At 41.4% G+C, this 12,112-nt stretch overlaps 1 protein-coding gene across 1 annotated transcript in view; it reads left to right on the forward strand.

Annotated features, from left to right (window-relative positions):
- Positions 1-8,245: 8,245 nt before the first annotated feature.
- LOC138981719 (alpha-1A adrenergic receptor-like) overlaps positions 8,246-12,112 on the forward strand; it is a 92,584-nt gene continuing 88,717 nt past the window's right edge. The window contains exon 1 of the mRNA XM_070354782.1: positions 8,246-8,366. The gene's annotated coding sequence lies outside the window, so the exon portion shown is untranslated. The remainder of the gene's footprint in view (positions 8,367-12,112) is intronic.

Raw genomic sequence — 12,112 nt, forward strand, 5'->3', positions numbered from 1 at the left:
AGACAAATGAAACTTTGACAGTATCTGTATCAATCATTTATCGTATGCAAAGTCATATGTTTGGATACAGGGGAACAATCCAAATCCAATGACGAGTTTAAAACCTTTTACCGTAACATTGCGTTACATCTGAACAAATACGTGCAAGGATCCCACATTTTGCTTGAAGTACATCTCATGAAAGTTTAAAAGCAATCCACCAAGTCATTGTTGAAATACAGCGCTTTTTGTCACAAGATCTCTCAAAATGACAAAAAAGCTCCCTTTATTGACCGCTATTGCGATAGACACATGCATCATTAGGAATAGCATATCACACGTAATACGCAAGCTAGCTAAACAAAACAACCTTTTCTAGGTAGATAATTGATTTGGCTTTCTTCTCGTATAACAAGTTGCACAGGTTTGCCTATTGTAATTTTTGTTCGATTTTTAATTGGGCTCTTCCGTTTTTGTCCAGTTGATTTTAAGGGTACCCTTATTTGAGTGGCGGTCACGTGATTTCTTTAAACAGAAAGACGATTCAGATACATGTAGTCAAGTAAAAGTTCTGTAGTTGCATATACAGTTTGGATGAAATGACAAGGGAATTAATGCCTTCATTTTGGGTTCAAAATCTGTTGCAATAATTGTTTGGCCAAGTTTATTCAAAAGAACAGGGAAGAATGCATCAACGATGAACTCATTTCCATTCCGCTCTGAAATTTTAGTGTTTTTTTCTCACCACATTTCTATTACGGTTTTAGGCAGAGTGCATAAGAAGCATTGAAATCTAAGAGAAAATAATTTTGATTGACATTGGATCACTAACCCACGAGTCAGTCAACCAGACGATTATTTCGCGACCAGCTTAGCGGAATGCACTTGATGTTCTCGCGGGAGGGACTTCAGCAGAGGGCATTTACCATTCACAAAACTTGTCAATCCTTTGCACACAAATATACTGAGAGTCTTCCAAACCCGCAGATAACTCGATATATACATTTATGCACACAACGAGCAGTTTTCATTTTAACAGCCTTCCTTAAAAGCTTCTCTTGCAAAAACGCCGTTTCCCCGCCGATCGGGTCACAAAATTGGCGTCTGTTATTTGTTTCTCCATAACGCTCAGACTGACTTTGAACATCAGGGCTTTTTCTGTCGCATTCGTTGTTTTCTAGCTACACCTACTAACCCAATCGGGCAGCTCGAAGCTCGAAGTCTGCCTCAAGTCGCTTGTATATCGCTGAGGAGTCGAGAGGTGCTCAGGTGACTTTTTAAGTCTCTACTAAGTCGGAACTAAATCGGAACTTAATCGTTGGGGCCGTTCACATGACACATTTTTCACCGACTTGGTCTCCACGACTCCTGAGCGACTTCAAACCAACTTAAACTGGGAAAAATGTTGTTGAAAGTCTGCCATGCGAACAGCTCTTTACGATAGATTCGCTCTAGCTTTTTCCTGGAGTAGGAGCATCCATTCACTTTGACACATTCCAAAATCCAACAGCCTTGCTGTTTTCTGGTCAGATCTATATCAGTCCGTGAAATGGATTCAACAACAAATCCTCATAGTCAGCACTTGTTCATTTATACTTCTCTTTTGTCTTGTGGGCTTACTTGTGTTCGTCTCAGTGGGTTGCAACAGGGACATATGGCTTTTTATAAGTGCATACTGACAAAAATACAGTCATGATTTTATGATGACTGCAATGCAGTGCGTTCCGGGAACTTGTTTTCATTTCTAGACGACTTCTTGACTTAAGAGAGATTTATTCATGAGTCTAGCTTGAATTATTAAACAGATACAGCTCTATTTTCAGCACACAAAAAGTCAAGTATCATGTGAGGCCAAAGAAGAGCAGTGTCGATTTGTTTTACTCTGATTACTTGGCTACTTTATTCTTTTACAGACTGAATAAGGGCGACATCATTTTTGAAGTGATTACACTTTTGGTTGGTTCATTGTCCGTAGTATTTAAGTGCACACCTATACCTACACACACAGACGCAAATACACACACACACACACACAATGTTTGCATCTGCCGCAAATATAAGTACTTGTAATAGGTATTTTTTTTGTCAAACTCTTCCAATTACACAGCTTGACTTCAGTTAAGATGCTTACAAATCATCATCATCTCAACTGTTCCGTTATAGTTTCAGGGCACACTCATTCTCGGCTGACATTCTTTAATCTGGCCAGGCTTTTGGGTGGAATCAGACCGTCCCTCCACTTAGTCACATACCAAAAATCAACTGCATGGATGCTCACTGTACATAGTAATACTTTTTTGACGAATTAATTTTGTAAATACAACCAGTGGCTTTTTTGAGAAAATAAATTCATCAAACAAAATTCTACTCACCACGGCATGCAGTCAGTGTGTTTATTTTTGGTGCGTGGCCAAGTTGAGGGATGGTTTTACCCCATGAAAAAGCTTGACAAGATCTAAGATAGTGAGCCGAACAGATTTTGTGAGAAGGAGTGTGTCTTTAACACCCAATGCGACAACAAAAGGTGCTGGTTTTGCGCAGTTATGATGGTGATTTTCAGCGACCAGCAAAAGGGTGGTTGTGAAAAAAATCTACTAAATCAACATTATCGAGTCCTGATGCGTAAAAGAGGGCTTTGTTATCCGCGCGCATGTGTCAGACATACATCGGAAGTGACATTGTTCATCTATGTACCATACTAGTGAAATATACCCTGTTTTTAGTTTTTTAGTTTGTTTGTTCTTAAGTGACGTGTCTGTGTGTGTGTGTGCTGTCATATTTCAAAATCAAAAGCTTCTCGAATGTTGCTAGTCTTTGTAAGGCAAACCACTAAATACATTTTGAATTTAATGAAAGCTGTAACATGCAAGTTGTGCGTGTCGTAGACTTGTGTTTTCGAACAAAATAACTTTGAATTGATCTATCACCGTCATGTTTACATGCAGAGCCACCGAAATCACAAGGTGCACTAGTCCACGTCTCTATTACAAGAACTGTGTGCTTGGGTGCATATTATATACATGAAACAGAAGTTTTTGAATACGGGCACTGTGAGCTATGTTTTCGATGAACACTTTGATGCAGCAAAAAAGAAGAATATATGAGGTTGATGTTTAGAGACCAACTTTAGTAACATCATGCACTTTTTTAAGCTGTTTCAGTGATATTTGTAGACCTATACTACCCTTCTTAATGTTATGAGGACAGAAGCTTTTGTGCTATGCTTGCAAAACACGCTGTAGCTATTCATTCGGCGTGGTCCTATTCATCCGCTAAAACAAAATATTTCAGAAGCATAGATTTCCTTCTCAGTGGCCAATACTCTTAGTCGATACACTGACTACTTTCCCGAACTTTAATCAGATATGCTAAGGAATTGGTGTTCTCCAGCGTATTTATCCTCTCCCGCTTTGGAATATCCCTCGAATAAAACTAAATAGCACAAAAACATATACTTCTGTTCGTGTTCAAACCCCCTTTTGGTGTTGGGTATGCACAGAAACGTATGCCTTACAAGACCAGCGCCGGTAAAAGCGCCAAAAACCAATCCCGGCGATCCCAGTCAGGAATCGTGTTGTATAGTGCATTTATCAAACAGTGGACAGTGGAAACCTACCAAAAACCAACAGCCTGGGTCTGCCTTACCGAGACTAGACTCAGTCAGGAATCGTGTTGTATAGTGCATTTATCATTACCGAGACTAGACTCAGTCAGGAATCGTGTTGTATAGTGCATTTATCATTACCGAGACTAGACTCAGTCAGGAATCGTGTTGTATAGTGCATTTATCATTACCGAGATTAGACTCAGTCAGGAATCGTGTTGTATAGTGCATTTATCATTACCGAGACTAGACTCGGTCAGGAATCGTGATGTCTAGTGCATTTATCATTACCGAGACTAGACTCAGTCAGGAATCGTGTTGTAGCCTATAGTGCATTTATCATTACCGAGACTAGACTCAGTCAGGAATCGTGTTGTATAGTGCATTGATCATTACCGAGACTAGACTCAGTCAGGAATCGTGTTGTATAATGCATTTATCATTACCGAGACTAGACTCAGTCAGGAATCGTGTTGTATAGTGCATTTATCATTACCGAGACTAGACTCAGTCAGGAATCGTGTTGTATAGTGCATTTATCATTACCGAGACTAGGCTCAGTCAGGAATCGTGTTGTATAGTGCATTTATCATTACCGAGACTAGACTCAGTCAGGAATCGTGTTGTATAGTGCATTTATCATTACCGAGACTAGACTCAGTCAGGAATCGTGTTGTATAGTGCATTTATCATTACCGAGACTAGACTCAGTCAGGAATCGTGTTGTATAGTGCATTTATCATTACCGAGACTAGACTCAGTCAGGAATCGTGTTGTATAGTGCATTTATCATTACCGAGACTAGACTCAGTCAGGAATCGTGTTGTATAGTGCATTTATCATTACCGAGACTAGACCCAGTCAGGAATCGTGTTGTATAGTGCATTTATCATTACCGAGACTAGACTCAGTCAGGAATCGTGTTGTATAGTGCATTTATCATTACCGAGGCTAGACCCAGTCAGGAATCGTGTTGTATAGTGCATTTATCATTACCGAGACTAGACCCAGTCAGGAATCGTGTTGTATAGTGCATTTATCATTACCGAGACTAGACTCAGTCAGGAATCGTGTTGTATAGTGCATTTATCATTACCGAGACTAGACTCAGTCAGGAATCATGTTGTATAGTGCATTTATCATTACCGAGACTAGACTCAGTCAGGAATCGTGTTGTATAGTGCATTTATCATTACCGAGACTAGACTCAGTCAGGAATCGTGTTGTATAGTGCATTTATCAAACAGCGGACAGTGGAAACCAAAAACCAACAGCCTGCGTGCTTTCCGTACAGACTTTTTTTTTTCTCAGAATAAATAAGAAATTAAAGGGATACTATTGATCTGACCGTTTCGGGGGAGTTTCTGGCGAATTTGACGAATCTGAAGAATCTGGTGAATTCTCTGTACCTTAATCTAGATGCACAAGACACGATTTTCTCGAAAACGCCGCACCACGAGTATGCTAATTAATAAATCAAAGGGAGTAAATGCGCTTCAGGGTGCTGCTTATCTCCGCCCTGGCAGCAAGACGACTAGCGCCCTCTTTGACGCGGCCGCCTATTAACAAGCGTCACGTACACAAACAAGGGAAGTAACTCAGTGGAAGTTACCCAAAGTAACCATAACAAATATTGCTTTTTCTGTGCCTATTCCAGGACATTCACAAAAGCTTTTGAAACATCTGGTGTGTATCCACTTGTTCTTCTCCCATTTAAAAGCCTGGCCAGGAGGCGTATTCAAGAAGCCTCCGATAGGGGTTGTATCGGCCCGAGAAACAGAAAGCTTCCAATTACCCCACTATCGATATCGTTGAATTCATGAACCACTGACATGCGCTATCTGCGACACTGTCCACCGATAAAGTTAGAGGTGCCAATCCGTACCGACTAGCACTGTTATCAGTACGATAAGCCCGATTTCAAGATCTGTAAGTGAGCCCAACCGCGGTTGACATGAGAAGGACTGTGCCTTTAGGAATCGCACTATACCTTTAACCTAGCCTACGTAAAAGAACTTGATTTATACCACACAAGGGGCGGTGATGTAGCTCAGTCGGTAGCGCGCTTGATTTGTATCCAGTTGGCCGCTGTCAGCGTGAGTTCGTCCCCATGTTCGGCGACAGATTTATTTCTCAGAGTCAACTTTGTGTGCAGACTCTCCTAGCTCGGTGTCCGAACACCCCCGTGTGTACACGCAAGCACAAGACCAAGTGCGCACGAAAAAGATCCTGTAATCCATGTCAGAGTTCGGTGGGTTATAGAAACACGAATATACCCAGCATGCTTCTTCCGAAAGCGGCGTATGACTGCCTAAATGGCGGGGTAAAAACAGTCATACACGTAAAAGCCGTGGGAGTTTCAGCCCATGAACAAACAAACAAAACATACCACACAAAAGGTCACTTCGGGGAAGTAGGATGGCATTAGTCTACATTTCAGTGCGCAGATGCTAACGACTTCAGTAAACTGTTGCACTGGCCGATTCGGTAAGACATTTGAATCCTGATTGATCTTTCTAACCACCCCACTCCCTCGCCCTCGCCCTCTCTCTCTCTCTCTCTCTCTCTCTCTCTCTCTCTCTCTCTCTCTCTCTCTCTCTCTCTCTCTCTCTCTCTCTCTCACTCTCTCTCACTCTCTCTCGCTCCATCCCCCCGCGGGTTAGGGGGAAGAATTTACCCGATGTTCCCCCGCATGTCGTAAGAGGCGACTAAGGGATTCTGTTTCTCCTTTTACCCTTGTTAAGTGTTTCTTGTATAGAATATAGTCAATGTTTGTAAAGATTTTAGTCAAGCAGTATGTAAGAAATGTTAAGTCCTTTGTACTGGAAACTTGCATTCTCCCAGTAAGGTCATATATTGTACTAGCCCCTGGAACAATTTTTTGATTAGTGCTTTTGTGAACAAGAAACAATTAACAAGTGGCTCTATCCCATCTCCCCCCTTTCCCCGTCGCGATATAACCTTGAATGGTTGAAAACGACGATAAACACCAAATAAAGAAAAGTCTCTCTCCACAATTATCAGCTGATTTGAAGTTAAAAAATCTAAACTACCTTTCCGCTAGTTAAACAGTTACTGTTTAATAAGACGGTAATGATGTATAAAGTATATCATGGTGAAGTGCCCAACTATTTCAGGACCTGTTTCACAGTCACTATAAGGTACGGGTCTAACAATTTTCTACCACCAATACCCAGGATTGATTTGTTCAAAACTAGTCAAGCCTTCTCTGGCTCTATGGTGTGGAACTCGATTCCGTCTGTAATAAGATTCTTATCCTCGCTAAGAGTTTTAAACGAGCACTGCATAATTCATACATGACTACCTAGATGGCAATACTAACCTTAACATATGCAAGTACCTGTCAACAATGGGCAAAGCTTATAAAATACAGAATTATGTTGTGTATTACATGTATTATGTGTAATTGATGTTGCAATTTTCCATCATCATCATCATCATCATCATCATCATCATCATCATCATCATCATCATCAGTATCATCATCATCATCATTATCATCATTTACACCATATAATCATTGTAGTCAGTAGTGTCAACATTGGTATTGTGTGAATCTTACCGTCGATCACTTTAACCTCAATCAATATGTTGCATGTTTCGCTTGCTTGATTTATATGTTGTTTTTGTTTTTTGTTTTTTGTGTATGCTTACTTTGTCATAGTGTTGTTTATTTGCTTGTTTGTTCGTTTAATTTGCTTATTTGTCAGGTTGTTTTACTTGTTTATCATTTATTAGAAATTTATATCGGAAGTAAGGACCGGTTGTAAGAAAAGGCGTAGGCTTAAACCTCTATCTTTGAAAAATAAAGTTCCATCATCATTATCATCATCATCATCATCATCATCATCATATCTCTCTCTCTCTCTCTCTCTCTCTCTCTCTCTCTCTCTCTCTCTCTCTCTCTCTCTCTCTCCCTCTCTCCCGCTCTCTCTTCCGGATGATAACCCCAGACAATTTTATTCCTTTTTCTGATAAATGTCTTTGATGACGTCTTATCCGGCTTATAGTGAAAATTGAGGCGGCACTGTCGCGCCCTCATTTTCCGATCAAATTGATTGAAATTTGTGTCAACCAATCTTCGACGCAGCCCGGGCTTTGGGATTGCATTTCAGCTTGGAAGCTTACAAATAAGTTCATACGTTTGATTATTAAAAATCGTCAGTCCTTCATAGAAAGCATTTACACAAATTATTAACGGGGTTGGAGGGGCTGGGGTGAGGGGTAGATTCTGTAACATCTACTATCTGGGTCGGTTGGGCGTTGAGGGAGGGAGGGCCAACGGAGATAGGTAGGTGGGGGGGGGGGGGGGGGGGGCGGGCTGTGAAGGCGGGAGGTTGATGACATAGGCTTACTAAAGCACGCAGCTGGCGGCAACAACCACTACTTTTTTGACAATACGTCGCAGCCAGACAATGCAGCTGTGCAGTAAAGAAGATTGGCATGGCAGTACGGTGCGCTACCTACCGATGACGACCGCTCCCTTCGCCCTCGACTCAGAGCTATCGTGGATCCTGTTGGCAAGCAAGGTTCCCTTTTCCCTCGGCGCTATCGCGGATCCAGCTGGCGCGCGGTCTTCTTTGGCTGAGAGCTGCAAAGACTTTCTACGCTTCGGCAGCGTGCATTCATTCATTGATACTGTGGATTGCGACTTGGATCATGGTACCCGCTAGTGTTTTCTCGCGCGAATTAAGTGTGTTATGGGGAGCTGAGTTTTGTGTGCTGCTGTGAGAGTTTTCATTTTTGGTGAAAGTGATTGGAGGTGAGAAGTGGCTGGATTTTGAAATCAGTGACCTCTTTTTTTTTTTTTTCGTGTTTTGTTTTGTTGTGGTGTGTTGTGACTGGACTTTTGGATTACGGGTACTGAACTTTCTGGTGGTACATGTATGTGTGAAAGGTTTTTTTGGGTTTTTTGGATAGCCATTTTTGAAAAGGTTTGTTGCAATTTATTTTCGATTTGTTTTTGTGGAAGTGATAGTTGCTATTTTCTGTTACAGTTTTTTTATGACGGGTTTTTTTTCTCACCTTTTACATGATTTTCCGTTGCTCTCTCTCTCTCTCTCTCTCTCTCTCTCTCTCTCTCTCTCTCTCTCTCTCTCTCTCTCTCTCTCTCTCTCTCTCTCTCTCTCTCTCTCTCTCTCTCTCTCTCTCTCTCTCTCTCTCTCTTTTCTTCAACTGTATTCATTTATTCTTTGTTCGTTTCACTTTTTTTCTCTCTCTTTTTATTTTTCTTTTGTTCTTTCTTTTCTTTTCTTTTCTTTTCTCCTTCTCCCTTTTTTCTGCTTCGCCAAGTTTGTTTACATCCAATTATTTTAGAGTTTTTGTGCACCTCAATTGTTCTGTTTTTTGTTTTTTTCTCTTTTGGTTGTAACGTTCTATTGACAAGTTTTGAGGTTCAAAAATCAAACAATAACAGCTTCTAACAAACAGGCCAGAAAAAAGTCAATAGATCGATGAGCTTATTACTCTGAAGGTGCTAGGAAAGTTCACGCTTAAGTGCAATCAACGTTTCTCAGAAAAGAATTGATTCTTTTGTTGATTTATCATGCTGGCAGTCAGTTTTCCTGCGATGCTAAATACGATTGAAGGATTAAAGTGAAGTTATCCCCAGGGACGACGACCAACCACAGCGCAGTCGGCGTCAAATGTTTATTCTATTATACAGAGCCCAACAATCATAGGACAAAAAATTGGACAAAACGGTCGTGGACGTACGTTTTAACATTTTCAGAAGCCTTAGGTAGCTAGTCCTTGACGACCGACACCTTTCCCCCACAGAGAAACAGTTCGGCAACTTGGCCAAGATGACACCAAAGGTTTCGGCGATTTTAAATGAGTACGTAAAGGAAGCTGGACAAAATTACTTGATATTCATATAATTGTATTACAGGGGGTCACGCGACCGATCCTTACCAACACAAATGTATACTTATTCCAATCGACATAACAGTAACGTTTGTGTCAAAGGCTCAGAGATATTCATAAAGTCGAGATTAAATTGAAACCATTTCTCCAAAGATCATCATTTTTTCGGCAAGGAATGTTTCTCCCGAAAGCAAGAATTGGATCCTCCTGGTCTGTAGACCCTCTGAGACCCATCTCGGTGGAGCGTGTGTGGAGAGCCTTGGTCCTGTGTGGATACCCTCATAGACATTTGGGTTGCTTTCTCCTTGGGAAAGCGAGTTGCCACACAGTACGGCGCTACCTTTGAGGTTTGAACTCGCGCCGATAGCGACAAATTGGTTTCAAAGCTAACGCGCTACCGACTGGTTTCGCAGGGGTAAAAGGTGACCGGTGACCGCGTTGTCATGTCAGCATTCTGGCATTGGTATTTGCACCTATGATCTATGGGTTAGCTAGTTCTTTGTACTACGACATAGTGGGCTATTCTCCAGTTGCTGTTGGCTGAAAGAGGTGGATGGGTGGGTGGGTGTTGTCCGTGAATGCGTGGGGAGGGGGGTGGATGGGTGGGATGTGTGTGCGAGTACATGTGTGCGTAGGTGGGTGTTTGTATGTGTGTGGGGGGGGGACGGTTTTGGTGTGTGGGTGAGTTGGTGGTGGGTGGATGGGTGTGTTTGTGTGAGTGGGTGGGTGGGTGTGGGTGTGGGGGTGTAGATATGTGTGAATGTGGGTGTATGTGTGAGTGGATGGATGGTTGGGTGTTGTGCGTGTGAGTGTTGTGCGTGTGTGTATGTGTGTGCATGGTTTGTTTTACCGTGCGAACTTGGTCTTTAGCCTGCGTGTATGTACACAAAGGGTAAGCAGGTATGATCATAAGTTGGCTTGGGGGATCGGAACAATATCTCCACCCTTAACACACCAGGCTCGGCTGCATGGTATTCGAACCCCGAACCTTCAACACGGAAGACTGAAATCTTTACCTCTGGGCCATTGCGCCCAGCCTAACGGCTAAAGCTTGATTAAATTATTAGAATTACCCATCTTTCTTGATTTTGGGATTGATAAAGTCCTTTCTTTTCCAGTTACGAAAGCAATGACATGTATGTCCCTCCGCTCTAACCATGGAGTTTACTGACCGATACAATATCGCCATTTTGCAGACGTTTCAATAAAAGTTACTCGATCTTCGCCGACATCCAGGGACACAGTTCGCACGATATCCGGCGAATTAAAAACAACAACATAGACCTGTGCAAATATAAAAAAGAGAAAATCATTTCAAAAAGATTTGTTTTTAAAGTAACCGATCTACCGTCCGTAATGTTGTGGCCTTGACATCAAAAACAAAGTGAACTTCAAGTGACTGCTCTAGGCACATACTCTACGTTGCAAGCCCCTGGGGCAATTTTTTCATTAGTGCTTTTGTGAACAAGAAACAATTAACAAGTGGCTCTATCCCATCTACCCCCCCCCCCCCCCCCCCCCCCTTTCCCGTCGCGATATAACCTTTGTGGTTGAAAATGACGTGAAACACCAAATAAAGAAAGAAAGAAAGGCACATACTACAGTTTTACGCGAACACGTGTTTGCTAGCTGCGGCTAAAATTAAAAAAATAATAAAACGGTCACGCTTGCAGACTAATGCTATACTCAGTGCATTTGCGTGATTCGCCGTCCATAAATTTCAACAGAAATGTAAAAATAAATTATAATTCAAAAAAAATTTTTTAACAAGTTGAACGTTTGCAAAAAGCAGTTTGTTTTGTTTCTTTGCTCAACTTTGTGTTTGTTATTCTCTCAGGTGCCAGGAGATTCGTTCCGCATAACATGTAGTTATTCTTGTTGCACACATGTAGTTATTCTTGTTGCACACATGTAGTTATTCTTGTTGCACACATGTAGTTATTCTTGTTGCACACATGTAGTTATTCTTGTTGCACACATGTAGTTATTCTTGTTGCACACATGTAGTTATTCTTGTTGCACACATGTAGTTTGCATTTAACGTGCTTACGTCTTTTTGTTTCTCAGACGTTTGTTTGTTGGTTTTGTTTGTTTATTTCTTTGTTTCTATTTTTCTTTGTTTCTTTCTGTTCTTTCTATTAGTTCTTCTGACAATTTGTTTTTATGGCAGCCTGGTTTAGGTAATAGTCAAAGACAGATCCATCGTTCTCTTTCCGTTCGCTTAACGTGATACTGGTCTGAGTTTGGGGGCAGTTTATGGCGACTTCAACAAATCTGAAGAATCTTTAGAATCAACTGTAGCATAATCACGACACGATTTGTTCAAAAAACACCACAAGCATGGTCATTAGTTAAATCAAAGTGAGTGAACGCGCTTCAGCGCACTGCTTCTCTTCGGTCGCCGAGTGACAAACATCGCGTTCACAAACAAGGGAAGTATCTCGGTGGAAGTAACCCAACCCAAAAATCACAAAGAATGCTCACTCTTTGTCTATTCTAAAACATTTAATGCAAGAACAGTTTATTTTGCAAATGAAGGCTGTCCTCCTGCGCGGCAACATTATTTGAAACGCATAATCGTATGGTGTCACTTTGGAAGCGAACTGAGGGCCTTTTTCGTCAGGTATTATTCCTTTTATTCGT

This window comes from Littorina saxatilis, linkage group LG12 (assembly GCF_037325665.1).
Source record: "Littorina saxatilis isolate snail1 linkage group LG12, US_GU_Lsax_2.0, whole genome shotgun sequence".
In the NCBI taxonomy this organism is placed as follows: domain Eukaryota; kingdom Metazoa; phylum Mollusca; class Gastropoda; order Littorinimorpha; family Littorinidae; genus Littorina; species Littorina saxatilis.